The 15,878-nt window shown below is 43.4% G+C and overlaps 2 long non-coding RNA genes across 2 annotated transcripts; both read right to left on the bottom strand.

Moving 5' to 3' along the window:
- Window positions 1-513: 513 nt before the first annotated feature.
- Window positions 514-7,538, bottom strand: LOC144583647 (uncharacterized). Its single transcript, XR_013537557.1, has 2 exons — window positions 6,899-7,538; window positions 514-2,925 (listed from the first exon to the last, which is right to left on the bottom strand). It is a non-coding gene; the product is annotated as an uncharacterized LOC144583647 (long non-coding RNA).
- Window positions 7,539-8,023: 485 nt separating this feature from the next.
- LOC144583646 (uncharacterized) lies at window positions 8,024-15,607 on the bottom strand. The gene is made up of 2 exons (XR_013537556.1): window positions 15,514-15,607; window positions 8,024-12,668 (listed from the first exon to the last, which is right to left on the bottom strand). It is a non-coding gene; the product is annotated as an uncharacterized LOC144583646 (long non-coding RNA).
- Between the last annotated feature and the right edge of the window lie 271 nt (window positions 15,608-15,878).

The following is a 15,878-nucleotide window of genomic DNA, read 5'->3' as shown; positions in this document are numbered from 1 at the left end:
CCTTCAGAACATGGCCAAAGAGCCCGAAAAACCCACAACAACCAATTACATAATAATTAAGCAATTTATTCCCAGCCTATTTCCTGTTTTGTTTATTTTCTGATTATAAAATGTTCTATTTTAATACAGTCAACAATGTTATTTGTCTGTCTGGAGTCTGAAATGATGCCATCTATTCTAACACCTTGAGATGCTTCCTATTCTTCTGTATGTGTAGACTGGAGTTCAGAAGTTATTCATAAATGGCTGCTTTTGGGGCAATGAATTGTTACAAATGTACAATAATATAACAATCATTACAAAATTACTTTTTAGGCATCACATGACATTTTCTAGTTTCAAAACACATTTCCAAGGCGACTGAAGATACTTTGACAGAAATTTTTCAGATTTTATGCCATTCTCCTATCAATATTAAATGGCAAGTGAAGTATGCTTTGGGGGCCTCTTCTGTATTTATGACATTGTTATGTCAAACAATTTACCTTAAACAAAAGACTGAGACACGAAGGCTTTTCTATTGAAGTTCATTTTATTTACATGAGAACAAAACAAACAAAACACCACTGCAGTTGGTGGGAAGAAAAACCAATTTCACCTTAATTGTGGGTGATTAGGATTTCTTCAAAGAACAAAGGAATTGGTACAGTCTTATAGCTGTCCCCTCAGGGCGAGAGGGGTGGGCCTTTGAGGTCATTAAGTTAGTTAGCAACAATTCATTGGATTAGTGAAAACACATTTTAGACATGCGCAGAACAATTCACTTTCCCTAAATTGGGCCTTTGTCTCAACATTCCATGCTTATCTCAGAAAAGCGTGAGACCTTGAACAGAGAAGAAAAAGCAAGGAGAAAGGGGGGGGGGTCGAGGAGCCTGTTTTTACAAGGCTGGCTAATCTCTTCTGAATACACACACAAACAGCTTGGTTTTCTTTTTCAAGTAAGAATAATCTTTTATGAGGCAATTGCCTTAATTGAATAAGTCAAACCTTTTGCTTCTATCAATTCCCCCGTTTTTCTTTTTATAATTTCTTTTGACTTATTCACAATTATGAAAATTTCCCCCCCTCCCCCAGACCGACCAAAGGTGTCTTTCACTTGGACAATTTTCATAGGAGCCCCAGGTACAATCAAACTTTACAGGCACCTTCCTGAGGCTTGCAGGGCGTGGTAGATTAGGTGACTAACTTCACACAGTTTCATACAGGAACAAACAGGTGAGTTTCTAAACTACACTTGCTGCTATTCTCCATACCATGTTGTGCTGAACCCAGCCTATTCCACCACATTTAATTCTAGTCCAGCCTCCATTACTAATTACTGTAACACGGAATTCAATCCAAATTCTCTCGGGGTTTTCTCTAGGGTCATAACAAGTTTGAGTTCCAAGGGAGTCCTGACAAACTTTGTACTTTACCTTGTCAAATGCACAGGAGGTAACATTATCAACACAATTGAAGATGGACTTATAGGTTAAGGTCTGCTGTTCCCTGCTTCCCTGCCTTGTCGTTATTACATAGGGGCAGGTGGATCCTGTAGCTTGTAGCACAAGGCTCAAGAAGAGCCCTCACACTATCATTATTTTGCCATCAACCCGTGGTCTGCCAATAAACAATTGCCTGATATTTCTCCAAGACATTAGAGGGGTGGGCTTTTACCTCCGCTTGTAGTGGGAATTCCATTCCTCGTCCTCTGAATCTAGACTGGGCACTGACCAGGGGCTTGCGTTCTTGAACTTCTAACACGTTTCGTGGTGCACCGAAGATGCGTAACGGAGCCATCCCTTGGGAATTGGTCTCTGCCTGCGCCGAGCTATCAGATTGAATTCTCCACGGACAGCTTGCAATTGGCGTTTTTACAGCCTACAAGCTTCAGTCCACAACCCTTCAGGATATCTCACCTTAAGCACATACCACCTCAAAGCCGGGTTTTCGTCAAATTTAGTTATTCTGGCACTCCAATGGTGAGGGCAAAAATGGCAATACAAATAACAGTAAGGCTCAAAAGGATCCAATCCTATCAGGGGGTCTTTAAGTTTCAGATATCACCTGATACTCCGAGTAAACTGCCGGGAGGTGAAAGTATGAGAGTAGAAAGACCACTTTCTTCGGGGAATGACCTAGTCGGAGTCTGACTCTGATCCAGGGCTGATGTTGCTATCTCTGATTTTAATGAGGGGGCACTGCTTGCAATCTCGGTTATGCCAGAACTCTAGACTTGAAGCCAACTCAGTGCTGGTATACAAAGTTCCACGGCCCTTACCTCGTACCTCTTTGTGTACCATCAATTGGTTACCACAGGCCAACCCTTTGTATTCAGTGTCCCAATAGGAAGTGGTTTGTATTTGTACCTTCCACTCTTCCACCTCCCCTTTTGGTGTTCGACTAATTGAACAGGAAAACCAGGGACAAATTCTACCTGTTATATAGGGAGTTTTAGACATCCTCCCAATCAATGGTCCCCTCGTCCTCCAACACTACACTTGATCACCAATTGAATATCTTTTTAAGAAATAGAGTCCCCTAAGACTCCTGTCTATTCTCAAATGTACCTGCCAAGTTTGGACCAGATTATTAACTTTTCTTACTTCTATATACACACTAAAGAAAGGACAATATTTATGCGCTAACCGACTAATGGACATTACATATGTCGTTTAAAAATAGTCTTTTAGTCCGTCCTTGGACACAGGCACAACTTTTCACCGTCCCTCAGGGTCGACTGCGCGCTTGGCTCTGGTATAGTGAGTCCAACCAGCTTCCTCAGTTTGGATGACAGTCTCTGTTGTCAACAGTATCTGGAACAGACCAAGCCATCTTGGGGCGAGCGGTTCACTCTCCCATGCCTTGATATAAGCCCAATCCCCGGGGTGGAAGGAATGCACTGCTACCTCCAATAGCGTCCGTTGCACTGAGATGCCTCGCTCCCTGTTATCGGAGAGAATAGAGAATAGGGCCAGCAAATACTTTCTTATAACGGCATCCTTGAACAAATCTAAATTAAGGCTCACTCTCTGTGTATCTCTGTGCATTAACATCCCAAATTTCCATTCTGCACAGGCTTCAAAGGGCGAGAGTCCTGTAATGCTATGCAGCTGCTAGGGGCAAACCCTTCGGTCAGGGCAACTGCGCTTGTTGCATCAACTTATTAATTTGCTCTTTCAAAGTCTGGTTCATCCTTTCAGTTTTTACCCCTGTTGCTAACCATTGATTGGATTAACCCATATCTACAAATAATTTGTTCCAATAAGATTTTACAAACTGTCCCTGTCGTTGCCCGAGCCGTAGGGTATGCTTTTACCCAGCCAGTGAGCTGATCAGTTATTATCAAACACTGATTCCAAAGTCCTGACTTTGGCATATCAATAAAATCACATTGCAAATGTTCGAAGGGGTGGATGGCCAGAGGTCGTCCTCCCATTTCTGTTTTTCTCAGGTTATTCTTATTTACTCTCTGGCAAGGAATGCAGTGGGCTAAAATGGTGTTGGCGTGTGACCACACTTTTCTTCCCTGTATATTTTTGCAGAAAGGCTGAGGCCAGAGCCTTAACTCCCCAGTGTCCTCCCTCGTGCAATACCTTGAGGACTTCCCTGACCACCCCCTCGGGCAGCCATTGTCTTCCCTCTCAACTTTAGCGTGCCGTTCACCATTGTAGCTCCCTGCTCCTCTGCTAATTCAAGCTCCTTTTGTGAATACACCAAAGGGGCAGTGATCTCTTTACTGGTAGGAATAAGGGCTGCTAAGAGGGCGGGATTCAATTCTTTTCCTGCCACCTTTCTTGCCACTTCGTCAGCCAGCCGGTTTCCTACTACCTCCGGGGAGTTTCCCTTCTGGTGCCCTGGAATGTGGATAATAGCTACCTCGGACTGGAGGCTCAACGCTTCTAGAGTGTCCAGTACCAACTGATGGTGGGCCAGATTCTTTCCCTGGGATGTCCTCTTTCACTCCAAATTTTTCCAAAAACGTGGACTACTCCACATGCATACTTAGAGTCTGTCCAGATATTTACAGATTTTCCTGTGCTTATTTCTAAAGCTCTTTTAGGGCATATAATTCTGCTGTCTAAGCTGACATGGACGGGGGAAGGGGTCCAGATTCAACTTCGAACCCCTTATCCTCTCTACCACTGCATATCCCGTTATTCTTTTCCCATTCACTACTCTAGAGGAACCGTCAGTGTACAGGTTCCATGTTCCCTCTATTGCCTCTTCCTGTAGGTCTTCCCTAAACTTTATCTGTAGACCAGTCAGGGCAATACAATCATGTTCATTACACAGTTCCTTCCTGACAGTTTCTGATAAACCCTCAGTATTAGATCGAGTTTTTCAAGGAGAATAGCCTCGATCTGTAGCAGCCTACTGACCATCATCCACCGCCAAGGATAGTCCTATGCTGGTGTGAAAAAAAAATGCAGGACAATCGCTTCCTTTGTTCCTATGTTGCATTTACTCCTGTTCTCAAATTCTTCACCTTATAACTGAAATATATTTTCTCCTAACAATTTCCGGGTTTAGGCTCGATGTAGTTGTTTGTTATAGGAATTAAACCATAACCCATAGTTTATAGTTTGCAAGGCATCCATGCCAATGATTAGATCCTCTGTGGCTTCTGGATAATTCACTCTCAATAAAAATACCACACATATTAATCTCTTAAAACTGGTAGTGACCCCTGAATGCAAAAGTGACTTCTAAGGAATTCCCACAGAAAGTGCCTATGTAAAACAGGCAAACCATTCCCGGTGCAAAATAAACCCCCCCCCCTTTTTCTTTTTAGCTCCCACTTTCTCCTGTCTCCAAACTCTCTATATACATGCGCCCTTCACACCTCCAAAGCCTCCTTTTCAGGCTTTTAAACACGTACTTCTGCCAATCAATCCACATACTGCATCTGTCATTTTCCTGCATGTTTTTCTGTGGGATTCCATAGTCAACAATTCCCCTAGTGTCTTTTGTGTGTGTGTGTGTGTGATTTTCCCCATTTTCTAACTACAAATTTTACAGATCCAGAAGTGTAGCTTTCCAATAGGCTTTTACAGCCCCTTTAGATGGAAAAGAATTACCCTGTTAATCACTAAAGTCTGCATGTGTTTATACAGTCCTAACCTTGGCCGGGATCTCCCTCCCTCAACACCAGGCGATTTTTTTTTTCTTCCTACTCTGTGCCTACTCTTAACCCTTTATACCCCAGTAAGTTTAACAAGCCAAAAGAGCTTTTTCTCATTCCCCGTTCTCCATTCGCTCCTATTTCTCTTAGGACTCCTCCTGAGGATTCCATTTCATATACACTTTTGGATAACATTCTCTGTGTTTTTCCTGAACTTTGAGAAAGTTACGTTCCTTCTTCTCTTTTTAATCCTTTTTCCTTTCAGCTAACTATAGTGCTCAGCTTAGAGCAAACAGTTCTGCTGTCCGAGCTGGCATGCACTATTAGTTTTGTTAAGGACTCCTTTCCTGAATCTCCTTCCTCCTCTAGCTGCATCGCTTGTTGATACACGCTTATTTTTTTTTCCTCCTTTCTAGCCTTTCCTTTCCCATTTCCCTTCAAAACTCTTTACCTGATCTTGCAACAACTTTCCTTGCCTTCTTTACAATATACTCTCTCTCTCTTTGCCTAGCTTCACCTAAGTATTTCCTGAGCCACCTTAAAAGTGAACACAGTCAGGGCCCCTTGCCCCTCCTTTCTCTTCCCCCCGCTTCTTCATTCCCTTCTCTTCTGAGCGGGTAGGGCAGAGAAAAACTCCTCCTGTTTTCTCTTCTTGCTACCACTTTTTCCTGAATCTTCTGGGTCCAGCCCAGTGTTCCTTCGCATATTGCGTTTTAGCCTTTCCAGATGTTCAACTGAACTTTCATTCTTTTCCTTAGGGTTAACCAAAAAGCCAATTTCATGCTAACAGTCTTAGGGACTGTTGCCTCCAACCCTTTCAACAAGAACTCTTTCATTTCTGCACTTCGCCCTCTGATATTTTCATCCTGGAAATCCCAATCTCCAGGGGTTACTTCTGGAAGGGATTCCCCGGCCGCCTGTTCTGTTCGAGCGGCAATTGCCAGAGTCTCCTATGTGACTCCGGCCAGCTGCTTACAAATGTGCAGCAGCTCTGTGGGTTTGTAAATCATAGTCCCTAAAGCATCTCTGAGACTTCTCTGAGTGGATACTGGGCACTAACTCCCTGCTCTTTCATCTGTCGTGCCTTAGAGCGGGTCACTGGTCCCTCGGACAGCGTCCGTCTTTATTTTCGCCATCCCCCTCCTTTTCTTTTACTGAGGTGGAGCAGTTCAATTTACAAACTCCAATTTTGTCATTTCCTCACCTTGTAACTTAGAATGTATCAAGTCTCTACTTACTGCCAGTTTTATTTCTTCTCCAAATTTGATTAGGTACCATATCCAAAAATCTACATAAGGGACACGGGGCGGATGGGCCAAATTTTGGCCCTTTAGAACGAATATCAAATTGTGTCTAAACTCCAGAGCACATGGACCATTTCCTTCTCTGTCTGAAACTCCTGTACCTTTTTACAGACTCCCAATGCAGCAACAGCTTGCCCACCGCACTGTTGCCAGGAATTCCTAACTCATTACCACCCCCACAAGGGCCTGGAGTCGGGGCGTCCCCCTCGGAATTCCCATGGTCCCCACCGGACCTTCTGGACCCCCCGCGGGCCCGTTTTGGAAGTCTGTATTCCCATCCCACGGGAGACAAAGACACAAGGATAGGGAGGTTGCGTAGAGAGTAAGGGGTCTCTCTGACGCAGACACAAGGAGGGTACAGACAACAGTCGCACACCTTGGCCCAGGGCCCCGGACTACTTCAACGGCCACCTCTGGGAACCGCAAGGTCTCTCACTCTTCATTCACACAACAACAACCAACCCTTTCAGAGTTTCCCACTACGACTTACCAGGTCCGTTGGTCTGCTGGCTCGTTGATTCGTTGGCCGGCCGGCTTAAAAAAAACTCTCGCGTTCGTGCCTCTTTCCGAGTTCTTGATGCCAAGCAGCCAAAGCGTCGGCAAGGAAGCGGCTGCCTTAAAAGAAGGCAGGGGCGCCTTCCGATTCACTTCACCACCGCCTGTTCTGCCTGACCTCAACTGGATAAAAATCCAGCCCCAATCGGGGCGTTTAGAGATCCCGGACGAGCCCCCAAATTGTTATGTCAAACAATTTACCTTAAACAAAAGACTGAGACACGAAGGCTTTTCTATTGAAGTTCATTTTATTTACATGAGAACAAAACAAACAAAACACCACTGCAGTTGGTGGGAAGAAAAACCAATTTCACCTTAATTGTGGGTGATTAGGATTTCTTCAAAGAACAAAGGAATTGGTACAGTCTTATAGCTGTCCCCTCAGGGCGAGAGGGGTGGGCCTTTGAGGTCATTAAGTTAGTTAGCAACAATTCATTGGATTAGTGAAAACACATTTTAGACATGCGCAGAACAATTCACTTTCCCTAAATTGGGCCTTTGTCTCAACATTCCATGCTTATCTCAGAAAAGCGTGAGACCTTGAACAGAGAAGAAAAAGCAAGGAGAAAGGGGGGGGGGGGTCGAGGAGCCTGTTTTTACAAGGCTGGCTAATCTCTTCTGAATACACACACAAACAGCTTGGTTTTCTTTTTCAAGTAAGAATAATCTTTTATGAGGCAATTGCCTTAATTGAATAAGTCAAACCTTTTGCTTCTATCAACATGCACTGTCCAAATTTAGCAACTAAAGGGAACTAGAGAACATTTCCCTGAATTATTTATCCTGCTGGTAAAGATAACACAATTGCTAGAATCCAGTAGTAAGTTGCTACTTGAATAGGCCCAATGAATTAGTAGGCCTGCTCTAGCGGCAGCTTACCATTGGATTCCAACCACTTTTTTATTTTTAACAATAACAACATCCTGGCTGTTGAGAAAGAATGAGTAATACAGCATCTTCCTTTATGTTCCTTTATGTTATGCTTTAGCTTCTTCAGAGATTGCGCTAGTTTGACTGATGGCTAAAATATAGGTCTCAGACTATAAATATATCTGGGGATTTATTTTTCTTTGTTTGTTTTGTTAATATAGTAACACCAGCACATCTTCCTGAAATAAACATTTCCCAGAAGAAACTGAAAGCAAAATGGCAGCCACTGAAAACTCAAGGATATACCCAAAGGCTAGGAAAACAATGTAACAATCCACAGCTGTGGCACTTAAAAAGAATCCACCAGCCTGCAGTCCTTTCTAGGGCTACTGGGTCTCAGGAAACTGCCTGAAGATTCAAGGAACTGTAAATGTTTCTCCAGGTCTCCAGGCAGGGAGATAAATCTCAGGGCAAGCAACAGTGGAGGAGAAAGGCCAATTTGTGTGTGAGAGAGAGACAGAGAGATTAACTAAAGTCCATGAATCCCTTTCTACCTATTGCCAGCTGGCAGAAAGGCTCAGGGGTTCAGTAGAACGGTGTTTGCATACAAATAGGGCCTGTTTCCCCCCCCCCAAACCTTGCCTGCCATATCTCATTCCTCTTACCAAAAACAAAAAAACAAACAAAAAAAAAACCACGATCACTTGTGACATCACAGAGGCCTCCTCACCTTTTTTGACACTGAAGTGTGAGGAAGAAGGGGGGCAATTTTACTGGCCCCTGTGAGCATCGATGACATGCCCTCCTAAACCTATGGCCCCATGATCCAAGCTATGGCTTTGAGAAAGAATAAAAGGGGACAGAAAAGCTTGGACACTGAGAGGGCGAAAATGCCAAATAAATACAGAGGATGAGGAACACTGACTTGTTCTCTGGATTTTATGGGGGTCCACAGAGTGTTGTTCTTTTCTTGTAACACTCCCTCCCCCCACTTCTACTGCCATCTTTTTTTTTCTTACCACAGAACACCTGTTCAGGAGAAAGTGGAGTTTGCTCAAGTGAACAACATTCTTTAGTGAGAGTATAAGGAAGCCATATTTCAAAAGTAAGATAAGAATGACTGGGTTTCATGTTTGTTGGTTTAATGAGTAACATTTTCTAATTACCTCTTAAGTTATTTTTCAAGTTACTAGTTTTTGTTACTAATTATTTTTAAAGTTATTTTTAAGGGGGCTTAACACAATCCTTTTCTGCCAGTTATTTTTGAGGTATTTTTAAGCAATCCTTTTCTGCTAGTTATTTTTGGGGGTATTTTTAAGCATTTTAGAAGCATTTGCGGTAAGTTTTTTGAGTTATGCCATTTGCTTAACAATTCTAATAGTTTTTTTTAAATTAAAGTAAAAAGGAGTTAACAAAAAGGAGCAAGCATTGAAATGAGTATTCAGCCAGTTAATCTTTTAAAACATTGCAACTAGTAGTGAAAATAAATTCCTTTTTTCAAATGTCGTGAAGAATAATGTATAAGTAACTTTCCAAGCTCTAATAACCATTTATTATTACAAGCCCACCTATGTGCAGGGATGCTTGCATGCCAAGATGGGTTGGCTCAGGACAAGCATTTTGCACACACTGATAAAGGAACAGGGTTATCTTGCCAAGAGAGATTTATTTAATGGAAAAAATGGTCATACGATGCCAACTGGGGGAGGGGGACAAGCGTCCATGCCAAGTCCTGGAGCGTGCAGCAAATGGTGGAAGGCTTCTTCGCCCTCAAGTTCTAATTGAAAAATGATGACAGAGCCCAGCAGGTTTGGATTGAGAAGCAGGAGTCCAAGGGTTTTCGAGTTGGAATGTTTGTTCTTGGTTGCCCCCACACTCCATTTAATTGCTTTTTGAAAGGAAAAGAAAACAGTTTAAAGATGGACTTCAGGAGGGGAGGCCAGCACCAAGGCCCCACTCCATTATTGCCTGCTGCAAAAACCTGGGCTGAGGGAAACAGTTGATGAGGAGAAAGAAGACAATTGTGAGGCTTTTAAGCAGATCTAATTTCAAGAGGTTGTTGGTTAAAAAAAGAAGAAAAAAGAAGGAGACCTTCTCAGTTTGCAGCCTGTACTGCTTTTTCTTTTGTCATTGTTTGCTAATACTCCTTCCAAGTTTAAAAATAAATCCCCAAACATACCCTGTATACTTTAGCTTATTTGCTCTTTAGGGAAATATGCCGTGAACAAAGCTCTCTGTCATCTGCATGCCTGAGCTTTTGGTCTTGAAACTCTTCATGTAACAGTAAAGAAAAGGCATTTCTGTGCAGCTGCAGAGTTAATTTTCTTACACTGTCAATTGTGGAGTCCCCCAGGGATCAATCATCTCCCTGCTGCTGTTTAATATCTATATGAGGCTGCTAGGGGAAGTCATCCGGAGATTCAGAATGGCACGTCATCAATATGCTGATGACACACAGGGCTGTCTCTCCTTCCATCCTTCCCACCCCTTGAGCAGTGCCTGACTGTGGTACTGGAGTTGATGGAGGTCAACCAATTGAGGCTGAATCTGGACAAGATGGTGATATTTTGGGTGGGTGCTCCATCTGTCTGTGGATTGTGTACCTTCCTTTCCTTTGGGGGGGGGTGTGCTACTCTCTCTGTGAAGGATGAGATGCATAGTTTGGGTGTTCTACTGGATCCAATGCTGTCTATGGACACTCAAATAGTGCATGTGTATTCATCTCAGGCAGATTGTCCAGTTGTCTCCCTGCCTTGACACTGGGTCCCTCATCACACTGGTCCATGCACTCATAAGCTCAAGATTAGATTACTGCCATGCTCTCTACATGGGGCTGCCCATGAAGCTGTCAAGGACACTTCAACAGGTCCAGAACATGGTGGCCAGGTTATTGAGTGGTATGAAGAAATGCCATCATAGCATCTCAATTCTGGCTGCCTTACACTGGTTACCTGACAGTTTCTGTGCCAGCTTCAAGGTGATGGTTCTAACCTATAAACCCCTAAACAGTTTGGGACCTCAGTACCTGGTAGAATGTCTACCTCCAACAGGATCTGCCCGTCCTACAAGAACATCTCAAGCAGGCCGGCTAAGGATGCTAACCTGAGAGAGGCCTGGAATTACAGTATAATACAAAAAACTGGGCCTTTTCAGCAATTGCTCTTCAGATGTGGAATGAACTCCCTCCTGCAATTCATTTGGCCTCTTTGCTGACGATTTTTAAAAAGTCACTATAAACTTTGCTATTTAGGCAGGTGTTCCAAAATGTTATACCTGTGGATCCACCTGAGCCTAGCCAGATGGGTGGTATAAAAAAGAACGTTGCAATCATGTGCCAGGATCAATAACAATGGAAACCCCATGGCTTGCAAGCATGATGGTCCATTAAATAGTGAATGCGCACAGCAATACATAAACCACATGACTGAAATCGATTTAAAATGCATCACATTTAAAATACTGTACATGAAACCAGTACAAATCAGCAGTGTAACTGCACTCTAAATGGGCACTTGACTTCTGTTTTTCCTGAGGGCAGCAAGCTAATTTAGTAGGAAGTGCAAGACAGGCCTTGTGTCACCACTGTCTACGTTCTTCAACAGATGGCAATGACTAGGTGGCCCAGGAGGAATAGTTAGGTAGCAGCACTACTGCCTGCAGTGTCTGCCACCTGAGAGATTTGCTTCATTCTATTTAATGGCAGGACTGCATCTACTTCCTCACTTCTCGTTCAGTCAAAGAAGTTAGGTAAACAGACATCAACAATATGTGGCAGAATGTAAAGTGGGTCTTGGCAGATGACTAGACATGATAACCCATAACTCTGGAAGCCCTGTGAAACCAATTCCAGAAGAAACATGGCTTGCCACCTTAAGCCCTTTTCTAAGGAGAAAGGCAGGATAAAAATATTTTAAATATATTAAATAAATTTTTAAAAATTCATCTGCAGTCATGCAGTCCTTCCCATCCAGTACGTTAAAGGAATTCAAGATTACTTGAATTTGATAATCCAATTTGCCATTCCTAATTGGAGATGGGAGTATTCGTATTTGTATACAAGTACAAATATCCCCGCACAGCTGGACTTAACAAAGGGGCTGGGCCATCCACTCATGCATCCAGCAGCAGCGACAGCTCCACTCATGCTTCCAATCGCTCTCAGAATGCCGCTCTCTTGCCAATCAGCTAGCCACTCCAGGCAGGGGGAGAGAGGAAAAGTGTCCTTGCATGGCTGCTGAGTGGGCAGCCAAGTGGGAAGAAATTGGTGCTCTGGGAGGGCTTGGAAAGATGACCAGGGCTGCCGCGGCCGGTGGATGCGTGTGTAAACGATACTGCCTTGGGGGCTGGACCCTCATTAAGTCCAGCTGTGCGGGGATATTTGTAATACGAATACCCCCATCTCTATTCCCAGTTCATTGCAGGGTTATCTAATTTGCATTATAATGAAGCAAGCAGGGTGCTCTATTTCATCTCATACCTCCTGTTTACTGTTTGCCTAGCTTTACAGTCTTTTGTATCATTTCACAACTCAACCTGTACCAGCATTCATTCATTCTGCAAGGTGGATTGTTTTTGTTCTTTTGTTCCAAAAGATGTTGTAAAATAAAGTGTTGTTTTTGCAATCAGACCAAATCGCATGTAAATCTCTGCAGCTTATTTCTTTTCCCAGACACACACTTCTTAATAGAATCATAGAATAGTAAATTTGGAAGGGGGCTGCAAGGCCATCAAGTCCAACCCCCTGCTCGATGCAGGAATACAAATCAAAGGATATCTGCCAGGTGGTTGTCTTAAGTTTCTCTTGAATACCTCCAGTGTACGAAGCTTTGTAGTTCCTAGGAAAGAAAAGATTCTGTAAGCTTTTTCACAGCCTTCAGCTTTCTTTAATATTCTACTAACGTCCTGCAACCCAACCTTTATTCCTGGCCAAAATGCTTTGCAAAAAGATTCAGTGAGGTGGGGGTGGTGGATTTGGGAGTAAGTGAAAAAAAGTTTTAATTCTTTTCACTCCAGCCTTGCTCAATTTGTTTACAGGATCTAGGGTCACGATGTGTTCCCCTCTTGTCTCCAAAAATGTATTTGGGAAAGAACAGGCTGTTAAACTCAGCATAGCAAAAGTTGAAGCCTCACACAGTGTGTTGGGCGCTGTGTGAGCAAAAGTTTGTTTTGGAAGAAGGGAAGGCCCAGTGGGGACCAGAAGCCATAACTACTGATGTAAGGTTTCAGATTTTGTCCCTGAGTCAGCTGTGGATCCATGGGGTGAATATACAAATAAGACCAGGGCTTTGGTTCTATACAATGAGCAAATGAGAGTAAACAATGCTGATGAAAAGAGCAGGAGGGGAAATCACCACTTAGCTACCATGTAAAAGTGAGAGGGTGCTGGGGAAGCAGCCTGACCAACTAATTCTCATTATATGTTGCACTCACACACTACCTTAAAACTCAAAAGTAAGGGGAGTGGGATAATCCCTCTATTGCATGTATTCTGTGCTATCGAGCAATTCTAATAGGGCTTTCAAGGTAAGTGAGATATTTAAGGAATGATTTCATCTGTTCCACTCCCCCAGTGAGTTTCCATGGCCAAGTGGGGATTTGAACCCTGTTCTCCAAAGTCCTAATCTGTCAATCTATGCACTATACCACACTAGGAATCCCAATACTTCTTTTAGTCCACTAAAAATCACAAACAAATGCCAGCTTTCAGCCTATACAGACATTCATCAGGCTAGGCACCACTTATATGTAGATAGGTCATTAGAAATGTCAGTCTTTTAGAAATCATGGGTAGATATTTATGTGAATTTCAAAATGAGGGCTGAAAAGTCAAACCAGGAGAGTCAGTGTGGCATCCGCCTGGGTCATGAATATCAATGTGCTATCTGCATGGACCAATGAGAGTGCTGGGGAGGTGGAGTCACGAGATACAGGAGTCTTTGCAGGGGGAGGCAGGAGTTAGATTTGGAGAGAGCCGAGTCTGAGATTGAGAGTTTTGGATTTGAGGATTGGTGGTTTTGGAGTTCGAGGTGGATAGAGAGAGGGTTGACAGTTGAGAGTGGATGAAGTAGAATGTTTTGTTAAGAGTTAAAGACATTGATTGTACCTTCATCACTTGTAATAATAAACAACTTCTATTTGGTTCTTTAACACAATGGTCCCCAACCTTGGGCCTCCAGATGTTCTTGGACTTCAGCTCCCAGAAATCCTGGCCAGCAGAGATAGTGGTGAAGGCTTCTGAGAGTTGTAGTTCATGAACATCTGGAGGCCCAAGGTTGAGGACCACTGCTTTAACACATTGCTTGCACCTCTATTATTAATAATACAGTACATAATATTGATGTAATCAACTGGTGGCAGTGACACGACACGTAGCTTGTGCCCTTTGATTGGTGAAACAACCAAGGGACAGGCAGGAACGTGACAGTCAGTTTTAAATTTTACCTCTTACTTCCCCCCCCTTTAATTAGACTTATAGCCCGCCCCCCTAGACAAAGTCTACTCCAGGCGGCTTACATAGATAAAAAATAACAATAGACATACATAATAAAATCCTACCAATTACTTCTATATATATTACCAAGATGGGGAAAATTAAAGAAACAGAAAAAGAGTTAATTAACTGGAGGGAAGGCCTGCCTAAAGAGCCAGGTTTTTAAATGGCCTCTGACAATAGGTTGATTGAATTATCCCAAACTTACTGGACAGAGGGCTGCCAGCCACTCAGCACCCACTCCACCCCAGAACTGTTCCTTGTTTCAGAAGAAGTGTATTGTAGCCCAAGAACCCTCAAGCCAAAATGGCTATTTATTTCAAAGGTGTTGTTATGTTATTGCTGTTCTGCAGATGTTTTAAAACAGTAGCAGTTTACATCCAGGTCAGGGCAAAATTATTTTTGATTTACATTATCAGAAATCAGATCATCCAGTACAAGTACATTCACAGCATATGCTCAGTGAGTCAGGGAACTAGCATCGTTGAACAAACTGATTCTTGCTTTGGAAGAAGTGCATTATAGCCCATTGTAATTGACTGGTGGGACTTAAAAGCAAAAGAAAGAACAATAATGTGCATTAGTTTAGTTTCCTCACCCTACCCCCACTACAAGATTAGGCCAGCGGTGAGGAACATGTGGTTCTCCAGATATTGTGGGATTCCAGCTGTCATCCGCCTGAGGCAGCATGATCAGAAATGTTTGGCAATTGGAGTCTGCCATCATTCCCCCATCTTTGGCCTCCATGTTCAGTCTCTGTTGGGGTGGACATTTTGCAGCCTATGGTGAGCCACATATAGAAAATGGGACTCCCTGTAGTCTTGAAGCCTCAAGCAGCCCACAAGGGGCTCAAAAAATCCCTTTGTGCCTTCTGGGGGCATGAGGCAATTGCTGTGCTATGATGGACCTCCACAAACACCCAAATTTTGTTTTAGAACAATGGCCACAGGGGTTCAAGGAAACTTTTTCAGTTTGGAAAGAAATGTTTTTGTTAGAAAATAAAAGTTAGTTTGTTGGTTGTGGGGAAGAGTATTCATATACCCATCCCAATGCCTAGGGATGGGTATATGCAGCCTGCAGACTTTTGAAAATTGCCCACCTGTGGCCTGCATCCTCTCATTCTTATTCACTAAAGATGGGAACACACTTCGGTTCAAATGTTCCCTTCCCCGGCCAGCTCCCTCACTCACCAGCCAGTGTGTGCTGCTCTTTCTCTTCTCTTTGCATGATAGTCCAGTTGCAGCAGGAGTGCATGCTTCCATCCTCTGCCTCCTTCAAGAGCCGCCCACTCAAAAGCAGTGCTGCAGGAATCCCTGCCCTGCCTCCTTGTCTGTATGGGCGGCTGCCATAGGAGGCGAAGGAGGGCAGCACACACTCCTGCTGAGATTGGACAATCATGTGAAGAGGAGGGAAAGAACAGCGTAGGCTGGCCAGTGAGTGGGGGAGTTGCCCACGGCGGTGGTGGAAGAGAACAAGCAGCATCAGTGGTTCCGTGCCAATGAACCAGCACAAATCACCAAACCGAAATTCTAATATCCACCTTTTCTGCTCTGTC

The sequence above is a fragment of the Pogona vitticeps genome, chromosome 6, assembly GCF_051106095.1.
Source record: "Pogona vitticeps strain Pit_001003342236 chromosome 6, PviZW2.1, whole genome shotgun sequence".
Lineage (NCBI taxonomy): Eukaryota > Metazoa > Chordata > Lepidosauria > Squamata > Agamidae > Pogona > Pogona vitticeps.
Note: the sequence above shows the minus strand (reverse complement) of the source record. Positions and strands in the feature narration are given on the sequence as shown.